We start from the raw sequence: 12,300 nt of genomic DNA, 5'->3' as shown, positions 1-12,300 counted from the left end.
TCGTACGCGTAGTGGTTTATCGTATCGTTAGCTACAGCATAGTTTAAAAGTTTGGTAATTGTAGCTTCAAGTGGGGTTAACACCAGCTCTTTAAAGAGAGTTTCTGATGCTATAAATTACAGTAGAAATTAAACATTTAGACACCTTTTTATAACCCGCAGTTTTTTAAGAGAAGGGCAAGTGAAAAATTTGGCTACATATCAGAAAAATTACATGTATTTTTGGTAGAAGTAGAAATTATTTTTCTCATGATCCCCTCTTTGATGAACGCATTTGTCCAACGATTTTCCTTCGAGCAGATTCCATACCTGACGTGTGGTTAACGATGATCTAAGAGGTATCCGTCTACGGCTGCCATAAAATCGTCACTAGATTCAAAAGATACTTCACTCACGATTTTTTTAGGTAGAGGAATAAATAAATAGTTAACATCTCAAAACACCCTAGCTTTGCCTTTCCCAATGCACGTTCGTGAGCAGGTGCATTAGCCTGGAGGAATATGATTTTTTTCCTTTCAGTTAATGATTTTTTCAGAAGTTGGTCCAGGAAACTAGTATACTTCTCGCCGGTTCTTTGTCCATGCAGTGCTAAGAAATCGTAAAAAAGGCTCCAGTTTGTTACCCGTAACCTCACCGCCTACTACTGTCTGTTTACTGTTTCGTTTCCATCCACAGTGTAGAGTGTATAATAACTGTCAATAATAATAATATTAGTAATAATAGTAATAATTGTTAATTTTCTATGGTTACTCAAAGCAGGAAAAGCACATAAAGACTTATTATAGGTTAAGTGAACAATTTATAGACCTTGACACGTTAAGCTACAATATTCGAAAGCGGCAGCAGTCGGCCAAGGAAAGCCGGCACGTGTGAGACACTGGTCACGTTTCTGCCGAACTGGAGAAGGCCTATTACCAGCGGAGTTTGCACAGCAGCAGTCAACACTTCGTCAAATATACGACTTAGCAGACGGGCAATGTTTCCAAGGAGAACAACGACCAGCGCTGTTCTCATATCAGTAGTGAATGCCCCATGAACTGTCAGCATACTGATCTCACGTGCGTAACGTATCTGGTGATGTGGAGGAGACGACAGGTCAATGCCCGACCACACCAGCATAGAGGCAAAACAATAGAAAGTTGGCATGTGTGTCGACATTGGTCGCGTTTCAGCCCAAAGTGAGAAGCATAGATGAACGACCGAAGAGTCAGTCGCCGCCCTAGAAACTTAGCGACATTGGCAAAAACACCGAATAAATACTTCCGACAAACGTGCGTGAGGTTGTCTTTTGAAGTGGTCCATTGGAAGGTCCTTCGATGTGAGGAAGAAGACATGAAGAAACGTCGCGTGAACGGGCGGACCGATGGTTAGTCAGCGAACGTCGTACTTCGCTACAACGACTTGCCACTACGCTGCTTGACAGAAGAGGATGTCGGTACCACGCCAATAGATCAACGCAGAAGATGCCATCACAGATGTTACCAGAAAGGAGTTCGTTTGGTACTTACCCAGGTGGCTCGTGAGGACTGCGGTCTCACCAAATGGGTCACCTGTGTATCTAGGGGCCAGAAGACGCCGGACATGACGGTCACTGGTTCGACTCCGGGATCGAGCACTCCGCGTCACGCCGTGCCCGGTTGTTAATGCGCAACAAGCGAGTTCAGAAGAAGAAGGCCACGCCGCCGCCGCACTGGGTCACGGGTACGGTACTGAACGGAAGAATACGCCGTCGGCGTACCGCTGCAACACGAGCCGTCGCCGCATCAGCTGTCACCGGAATCTGCACGCTGGGATAATAAATGACTGTTAGTGGAACCACCAGTGTTTCACTCACACCTCACCGACTGAGACAAGGAATGCCCACTCCACCGCCCACAAAATGTCGCTTCCTTCCCGCCATCCCTGATAAAATAATGATCTTTGCTCCCCTCTGGCTCAATATCTAGAGTCACTAAACCCCGACCTGCAAAAACAGCAACAAATTGGCGAATATAGCCAACTGGATTGTTTTTAAAAACCTGTTTCATACACTTTCAATCGTCTATAATGCAAAACCACAATTTTTACTTTCTTGATTTACAATTACGGCACGTCCTTGCCGAAGAACATCTTAAATAGAAGTACAGCCAAGCTTTAATTCAGTTAACAATTAATCGTTAAAAATTAAGTAGTAGACTCATTATCAAAATTTCTCCAGCTTTAGATGAATTTTCGTTGGCGATAAACCGTGCAAAAGAGTACTGCGCACCAATGCCGATTTTTAGAAAATGATCAAATGTGTGTGAAATCTTATAGGACTTAACTGCTAAGGTCATCAGTCCCTAAGCTTACACACTACTTAACCTAAATTATCCTAAAGACAAACACACACATCCATGCCCGAGGGAGGACTCGAACCTCCGCCGGAACCAGCCGCACAGTCCATGACTGCAGCGCCTGAGACCGCTCGGCTAATCCCGCGCGGCGCCGATTTTTATAAGCCATGGAAACAAAACTACAAGTTTGCTGAAGTTTTCGCCTGATTTACGTCTTTTCGCAACAGCTAGAAACGAAAAGAAACCATCTTTACCTATTGAATTTATTTCCGAAGTCAAGTAATTCTTTCCAGATTTCCTAAGAGCCTTCATGATAGGAAACTATTAAAAATTTGATTTGCACTTTTATTTCTACATTAGTTAAGGATGTGCTCGTAACATACGGATTTTTCCTCCGTCTTTCGTACACTGAGTGGGAATCCTGAGGTTTTTCTAACTTGATTAATATTGTCAATCGCAAAATCAATTAGCGAGTAAACATATAGCTGCATATTTTGTAGATATCAGTGGACGTGATGAAGTTAATGATGCGTTACTGAACATGTGATTCGCTTACACGTGCAATAATTTAAATTTTGCTGTTCGTTGTATTTCGTACTTCATGTATCCTATATTCTGGGTGGAACGTTTCGTGAAGTTAATTTTCGATTCAGTTGAAAGTATTGTCAAATGATGCTTGGCTTCGTAAAAGACTAAAAAAACTAACGACAGTGCTTGAGAACTTAGTAGCTTTATTGGAATAGTTAGCTCCTAAAGCCCAAACCTAATTAACACAAGTCTGTAGTTTCCATTTGAGCAGCAGAAATGGAAAGAGAGAACTTAAACCTAGATCGCTAAACTCTCATACAATTTACGATTGCAATTGCTTCCAATAAGCGGGTACCGCCAATCTAATATTGTCGGTGTATGGCGTAAAACTGGACGTTTTGAACTTATTTTGTATGTGACATACCATTTTAATTAGCTAGTGCAAAAACTATAAATTATTCCTTCTTCTGAATAAAATGTGGAGTAGTAAAAATTACAATGGTTTAGTAACAATGTAACACTCCCCTCCCCTTCACTATTCAAGATTTACTGTGAAATGGAAAGTATGTAGCCTCTCACATTGCTCTGTCGAGAAATAACTGGGAGTCAAGCTTGATCACACCGTTTACTAAAAAAAATGGTTCAAATGGCTCTGAGCACTATGGGACTTAACATTTGTGGTCATCAGTCCCCTAGAACTTAGAACTACTTAAACCTAACTAACCTAAGGACATCACACACATCCACGCCCGAGGCAGGATTCGAACCTGCGACCGCAGCAGTCGCGCGGTTCCTGACTGAGCGCCTAGAACCGCTAGACCACCGCGGCCGGCGTTTACTAAAAGGAACGCTGTATGAGTAGAAACATGTAAGTACGCTCTTGTAACAACATAATACGAAATCTGACAAACAGCAGTTGGGGAGCGAAACCCACAGTCGTTCGTAAGTCTTTTTTGTCCTGTGTATTTTCCGCTGCGGAATATGCGGCCCCTTGTCTGGCGGAACTCTACTCATGCAACGCAGGTAGTTGTAGCCCTGAACGAGACAGGATTTATCATCAAAGGACGTCATGCCCCACCCCTGTAAATCTGATCTGTCAGCTTACGGGCATAGCTCCGCCATAAGTAAGGAGAAGAACGGCTGCAGAGCCTGTGACGTGAAAGCAGGAGACAGATCGCAGACAACCTAGGTTTAGAAATTTTTCTCAGCCACTGAAAATGGCTTTTCTACAATCAGTCACAGCAACCCCGTTTCCACCTAAGGAGCGCCGAGCAGAACTGTCGTTTATTTCGTCTGCAGTAGGCCCATGAGACGACCCGAAGGAGAAATTTCTGGGGTTCAGAACTCCCTTATACGACTTGGAAAGTACTTAATTATCTATGAACAGCCGTACTTCCCTGTAAAGAAAATTTGGAGAATTTAAAAATGCACCTCACTAGATAATCTGCAGAATGTTGGTTGAACCGTGCACCTTAGACGACATCGTCAGAGCAAATAACAAGGCTATTTACGCTACTATTTTCTGGACTAATTTAAGAATTTGAATACTTAAGAACCCCAGTGAAAAACATTTTTCTTACTATGTAAAATACAACGTATTACTTAACATGTCTATAATGTATTGTCTCGGTTATCTGTTACTGCTGTAGGATGGTTTGGTCAAGAATAAATAAAAAATGTAAAAGACTGTTGGAAAGTACAGTAAGACGAATGTTGGAGTAGACACTGTGTGAAATGTTCAAAAATTCATTATCTTTATATTCTACGCATTTTGGAACCTAATGTTTTCCCTTCCGTAACACAATTAGTTATATTTACAATCTGAAAAAAAAAAATATCCGCAGCCACTTGTTTGGGTGATAGCATTCCCTCCTGGTATGGTTTCTTGTATGTAACTGTAACATCTTTCATGTTTTGATGACTACTCATAACGAAGTTTTCATGCATACGATCAGCGAGTCTGTAGTTACTGTAAAGTTTTCCAAGGTATATATATATCTTCCGTGTTGTAATTCACATAACGCTCCTACCGAGTTCGTATCTTACCGTTTAGCAACGTGGTAAGAGAAGTTACAGAAAGTTGTTACGGCTGTCAATGATTTTTCAGAAATATCTTGATTAGGTGATGTAGTGCCTCAATTAAATATTATTTAAAATACGAAACTTTAAAATACACTCCTGGAAATTGAAATAAGAACACCGTGAATTCATTGTCCCAGGAAGGGGAAACTTTATTGACACATTCCTGGGGTCAGATACATCACATGATCACACTGACAGAACCACAGGCACATAGACACAGGCAACAGAGCATGCACAATGTCGGCACTAGTACAGTGTATATCCACCTTTCGCAGCAATGCAGGCTGCTATTCTCCCATGGAGACGATCGTCGAGATGCTGGATGTAGTCCTGTGGAACGGCTTGCCATGCCATTTCCACCTGGCGCCTCAGTTGGACCAGCGTTCGTGCTGGACGTGCAGACCGCGTGAGAAGACGCTTAATCCAGTCCCAAACATGCTCAATGGGGGACAGATCCGGAGATCTTGCTGGCCAGGGTAGTTGACTTACACCTTCTAGAGCACGTTGGGTGGCACGGGATACATGCGGACGTGCATTGTCCTGTTGGAACAGCAAGTTCCCTTGCCGGTCTAGGAATGGTAGAACGATGGGTTCGATGACGGTTTGGATGTACCGTGCACTATTCAGTGTCCCCTCGACGATCACCAGTGGTGTACGGCCAGTGTAGGAGATGGCTCCCCACACCATGATGCCGGGTGTTGGCCCTGTGTGCCTCGGTCGTATGCAGTCCTGATTGTGGCGCTCACCTGCACGGCGCCAAACACGCATACGACCATCATTGGCACCAAGGCAGAAGCGACTCTCATCGCTGAAGACGACACGTCTCCATTCGTCCCTCCATTCACGCCTGTCGCGACACCACTGGAGGCGGGCTGCACGATGTTGGGGCGTGAGCGGAAGACGGCCTAACGGTGTGCGGGACCGTAGCCCAGCTTCATGGAGACGGTTGCGAATGGTCCTCGCCGATACCCCAGGAGCAACAGTGTCCCTAATTTGCTGGGAAGTGGCGGTGCGGTCCCCTACGGCACTGCGTAGGATCCTACGGTCTTGGCGTGCATCTTTGCGTCGCTGCGGTCCGGTCCCAGGTCGACGGGCACGTGCACCTTCCGCCGACCACTGGCGACAACATCGATGTACTGTGGAGACCTCACGCCCCACGTGTTGAGCAATTCGGCGGTACGTCCACCCGGCCTCCCGCATGCCGACTATACGCCCTCGCTCAAAGTCCGTCAACTGCACATACGGTTCACGTCCACGCTGTCGCGGCATGCTACCAGTGTTAAAGACTGCGATGGAGCTCCGTATGCCACGGCAAACTGGCTGACACTGACGGCGGAGGTGCACCAATGCTGCGCAGCTAGCGCCATTCGACGGCCAACACCGCGGTTCCTGGTGTGTCCGCTGTGCCGTGCGTGTGATCATTGCTTGTACAGCCCTCTCGCAGTGTCCGGAGCAAGTATGGTGGGTCTGACACACCGGTGTCAATGTGTTCTTTTTTCCATTTCCAGGAGTGTATAAAAAATTACATCTCTGGTTTAGCTGAGTATGCTTCGTACACCAGAGACCAGAGAGTTTAATTTAAGAGTCTACGATTTGCATATAATTTTGGTCACCGTCTTCTGTCTCATAGAGGAAGACGAAGTAAATAGTTACTGTATCTTGAGACATTGTTCAAGAAAGATATGAATTACGGGTATTGTTCTCTACGATTAAGTCGCCATAAGAGAATAATTGTGGTGAAAATTATAAAACGTACTGATCTTCGTACTAATGTGCGTTCTCTCTCAAACTGATCATACAGATTAGTATCACATTTTCAGAAGCTTTCATTTCTAAAAGTGTTATAATTTACTTTGCGTCTTAGTTTCCCAAAAAATTTCTTGATTGCAATTCAGTACGCATTAATGAAAAAGTTTCATATAGAAACAGTTAGCAATGTAGACTGAGCATATCTTATGGTTTTCGAACAGCAAAGGGCGCCACTGAGTGAAGCAAATACGAATAAAATAACGAGCCACAAACAGGCAATAAACAGCTCAGACATTATGGATAAAATCAAAGCTCGCTATGATAATCGCTGCTAATTAGGAATAATCTTGTGTACAGTAGCAGCAGAAGTTCTAGTAGCGGTAGTGGTCTCTCGACGTAAACGCACATGAGCGCATTTCTTGGTCAGCTGTAACGTATCATCAGACAAGTTCATTCACATTTTCTTCCAGGTAATCAGTTACTTGTTAGATCGGATTGTCTGCACACACATTCTGCGTCTCATCAGTGTTGTTGCAGTCAGCTTCAGAGTCGGCAAGGGGTTTCGGTTCTGTAAATGGAGGGGTTACAGTTTGTTACTGGTGTTCTGGATCTCCTTTTCCCTGCGCCGTTTCATGATCCCCTCCTCCCAGATATAGCTTACTCTAACCCTCACTATTAGTAGTAGTAGTAGCTCTTATGGAAATGTGTGTGATCCTAAACGATTAGGACATTTTTCGAACATTTCATTCAGAGAAACACTCAAAACAGCAAGGTCCAGGCTTTGATCTTGTTGTGTTCTTTTTATTCTATTTCTCGACACTTGTTCTACAGTCAAATTATAGAAAACGACTTTTGATCGTACCAGATGTTTCTCCCAGAAATTCATCTCTTTAGCTTATGTTTTCGAAATCCCAACGTCTTATTACTTACAACTTGGTTCAGTGCACGTTATAAGTCGTCGTTTTTTTTTTTTTTGCAGTTTTCAAAAGCTCGTCTGCATAAAGCAAAACATTTAACATGTTTTCATTTGATATTTTAACACCTTTTTGTATGTGTTGCTTCCAATTTAGATTAATGCCATTAATATCAATTTTTTGGGCACCGTTGTCATACACGTTTATTAAAATGTGTTCTGTTCTTGTTCCACATGGATTTATTACAACTTTTAATTCTTTGTATAGGGTTCTTTTGGAATTTACCAAGCTGCTGAGATACGTGTTGCATTCCATTACAGTCCAAATCTTCTTTGTGTACACTTTGTCACATGCTTCAACCTAAACTATAAAATCTACGTGTGTTTGTACGTTATTATTCGTACTTTCTTTATTACTTGCCGCAAAGTAAATACATTGTCTGTGACTGCTCTTCATTATCTAAATATTGTCTCTTCTTTACTAATGAAAACTTCCAAAATTGTTTTAAGTCTGCTCCTTCTTATTGTTGCACGTATCTTAACGTATTTCTATTTTCTGCCAGCATTAGTTAAGTATTTATAATAGCTTCCAGAGCGTAATACCTCTGGGTTTATATTTTTTCGTTCAAGTTGTTTTTCTGTTTTTCGTGTCTCTTACGGGTTTCAGAAGCTCTTCCACTGTAATGGGGTCAACTTCTTCACGTTTACCGACTCCTTCTTCTCCTGACTGATCCCCTTCTCTCTGCTGGTAGCATAAACGTTCATAGAACTGCATCCATCTATTCAACTCCATGAAATCTTCATCTGCAACTCAAACTTAAGTACCTGGCAGAGGGTTAACCGAACCATTTTCGCAATATATCCCTATCGTTCCATTCTCGAACAGCGCACGGGAATAACCAACACTAAATTTTTCATGCGAGCCCTGTTGGTTCTTCTTTTATCACGATGAGCATTTCTCCTGAAGTGGGTGGGCGGTAACAAAATATTATAGTTTTGGGGGAAGAATATCAGAGATCCAAATTTCCAGTAAAGATGTCGCCACAACAAAGAACGCATTTGTTTTGTGACTGCAACCCCAAAGCGTCAACCATATCCGTGACGCTCTCTCCCCTCGTTTGCGAAAATTCAGAACGAGCTGACATTCTTTGAATGTTTTTGATGTCCTTCGTCAGTCGTATCTGGTGAGGATCCCGTACCGCACATCAGTACTCTTGCAGAGGACGGAAAACTGTAGTGTAGACAGTATTTGCTACATCTTCTAAGTGTTCAGCCAATGAAACGTAGCCGCTGGTTCGCCTTTCCCACAACGTCATCTATGTGATCGTCCTAGTTTAAATTGTTCGTAATTGTAATTCCCACGAGTGTAGTTGAACTGACAACAATTAGATCTGTGTGATTTATCGTGTAACCGAATTTTAACGGATTTCGTTTAGTATTAATGTGTATGACCTCACATTTTTCATTATTTTGGGTCAATGGCCACTTTTCGCATCATACATATATTTCGGCTAAACCGTTTTGCAATCGCTTTTGTTCTTCTGATGACTTCACTATACAGCAAATGACAACATCCTCCGCAAACTACCTAAAATTTTTTTCTCAGTTCTCTCCTAAATAATTTATATGTATAAGGAACAACAGAGAGCCAGTAACACTTGATTAAAGAATGTCAGGTACCAATCCGTTTTTCTTGATGACTCTAACAACTGTGACCTTTCTGGCCGAAAATCGCCAGGTCACTCTCACATCTGAGACGGTACTACATAGGCACACAATTTGATAGTAAGTCGCTTGTGTGGAATGGTATCGAAAGCCTTCTGGAAACCCAGAAATATGGAATCAGTTTTAGGTCCCTTGTCGACAGCACTCATTACTTTGTGAGAATAAAGAGGTAGTAGTGTCAAGAAATCTATGACAATAATTTGTTGCGGAGAATCTTGTGTATTAGAAACATTACATTACTACTGATAAGGCATTAATCCTGTCATATCTGAAACTCTCAAAAGCAAAGTTGTACGCATAGTGCCATGTCCAGAGCTAATAGGTCGGATTAATTTCACTGCTTAGCTGTAATTACGGAGACAAGCAGTCCATTAGGTGGCAAATATCCCATAACACCGGGTGGATTCGTGTCGCAGCAGTCGCTCAGCATGATAGATAACAGTCATACATTTCACGTCTGTTTGCGTGTGCTAGTGCACCACTATGCTATATAAATACCGAAAACGTTTCCAGGGAAAACTTCCAAAATAGTGGTGAAGAAGTCTACAAGATGAAATGCAGGAACTGCTAGTAGACGCAAGCTGCAACACACCTCTAGGATAAAGCAACGCAATGAGGAGCCTCTTAGCAGCAGCGAACACCCCTGAACAAAGTTGAACGTTTTGTATCCTATAGAGCGTCGCAACGTCTGAATACGGAAGCCATGTAATAAACGAAGAATACAACACAATGAATCCACGATAAGAGCAATCAACAGCAACGAAAGAAAAATAAAGGAGAGAGCCAGCAACATGAATCTATCAAAACAACAAGCACATCGAGAAGAAGCAAATATCGTTCAGAAAATTCACAGCACGGAACATCAATTAAAAAGCTCATTTGGAAATGATTATTTTGTTGCCAGCTAAAATATTGTGACAGGAAGTCGACGTTATCGAGCAGTAATCTCGAAACATGTTAGAAAATTAACCACGCTGGGTATATTGTAATGCTTTAATCTCTCTTTAATTTGTTGAGTTTATCAAACGAGAGTGTAATTTCAAATAGGAAAGACAAGCTTTTCTTGAAATGTTCTTGATATGAGTACTTTGTAATCAGTCTCCCTGTTTTAGTAATATGGCATCTTATCCGGAATTGAGAATTAGATGAATATCCAACTTTATCTGATTTATTTTAAATTCTATCGTGTCACACAATTCGTGCAAATGCCTCTCAGAGGTATTAAGTGTGTTAAACCACTGATTTTGTTCGCTAAGGATGCAAGTAGATCTCTATTTCAGCTACGAAAATGGTTCAAATGGCTCCAAGCACTATGAGACTTAACATCTGAGGTCATCAGTCCCCTAGACTTAGAACTACGTAAACCTAACCAACCTAAGGACATCACACACATCCATGCCCACACACATCCATGCCCGAAGCAGGATTCGAACCTGCGACCGTAGCAGCCGCGTGGTTGCGGACTGAAGCGCCTAGAACCTCTCGGCCACAGCGGCCGGGATTTCAGCTACACAACTGCAGTTGACACGTGAGACAACTGGACAAAGTACCGTCTATCCATATTACCCAAAAACTGTTGTTGAATTGCCGAGCTGCACGTCATCTTTTGATTCATTTGCAGTACCCGCAAGTTTAATCTTAAAATTTTAGTAGAGCCGAGACTATTTAGGCGCCTACACACCGCTTAAGACCCAATATTGATACACTTAATACAACGGAAATAGGCCATCTGAAATTTGGCCCTGACGTGATAACCTAAGTTGGGGAACTGCTACAAAATTAATTTACAACTGTATTTAAAAAAACTAATGATGAAAGTGAGATGAATGAAACATTACCTGCTTAAAATTCAATAAAAATATATTGGTGATTTATGACAGAAATTCGACATTGTACACAAGGAAACCAACAGATTGACAGTACAAATCTAAGATGATAGACTGATAATCAGCACAAGTATGGCGTCCAGGAAAGGATAACGGAGTGAAGCTACACATTCCCTCAATGATGCGAACAAACCCGAATAATCTAAATTTTACTATGCAGTCGTCGGTTGAAAAGAATCTACCTGCCTAACTGGAAAGTAACTGCACTGTGCCGTCTGTGTGCCCTTATGAATTGTCAAACTCCCACCTAATGATCCGGTGCTGCACAACATGCTCACCAATCTCTTGTGGTCTCGGTGAACGTGGGGGTCAGCAAGAGATCTGCAGCAGGCCGGAATCTGCGGATAATGCTACGTCGTCGTCACGATGTCCCAGCACAGAACAACAGAATGGTCGCCCGGTCAGCGATCGACCACGTAAAGTCTCCTCTGAGACAACTGGTCGCAGAGTGTGCTCGATGATGCATCCCTCCAGTTGACTCCCCCGTTTGTGCCGGCACGGCAGCAAACAACAATCATGCAAGAGACTAAGCTTATCCATAAGGACTTTTTAGAATCAGTAAGTGTTTATTCAATGTAAATACATAAAACAGCAACCAATCATTTTTTTGAAACATTTATTTATTCCACGGATCGGTTTTCGTACGTTTTCAGGCTCATCTTCAGATGGTTTTCCGGAAGTTACATAGCTATTTCAAGCGTAATTCTGGGTCCTGGCTCTGTGACAACAAGATCAAACATTCTTTAATACATCGCCATGAGTATTTTTTACCTATCAATTAGGATCCAAAATTTAGTTTTGTATTTACTGCGATAGTATGGGTGGCTTTTGTCGTTAATATCCATCTCCCTCCATTGTGATAGTGTGTAGGTACCACAACACACACTTTTACACATTATGTATACATATACCCTGTGATAACATGTGCTATTGTGAAAAAGTGTGTGTTGTGATGCCCACTCACTATCACAATGGAAGCAGACAGATATTAGCAACAAAAAGCCGGCCGAAGTGGTCGTGCGGTTAAAGGCGCTGCAGTCTGGAACAGCAAGACCGCTACGGTCGCAGGTTCGAATCCTGCCTCGGGCATGGATGTTTGTGAT

Source organism: Schistocerca nitens, chromosome 9 (assembly GCF_023898315.1).
Source record: "Schistocerca nitens isolate TAMUIC-IGC-003100 chromosome 9, iqSchNite1.1, whole genome shotgun sequence".
In the NCBI taxonomy this organism is placed as follows: domain Eukaryota; kingdom Metazoa; phylum Arthropoda; class Insecta; order Orthoptera; family Acrididae; genus Schistocerca; species Schistocerca nitens.
Note: the sequence above shows the minus strand (reverse complement) of the source record.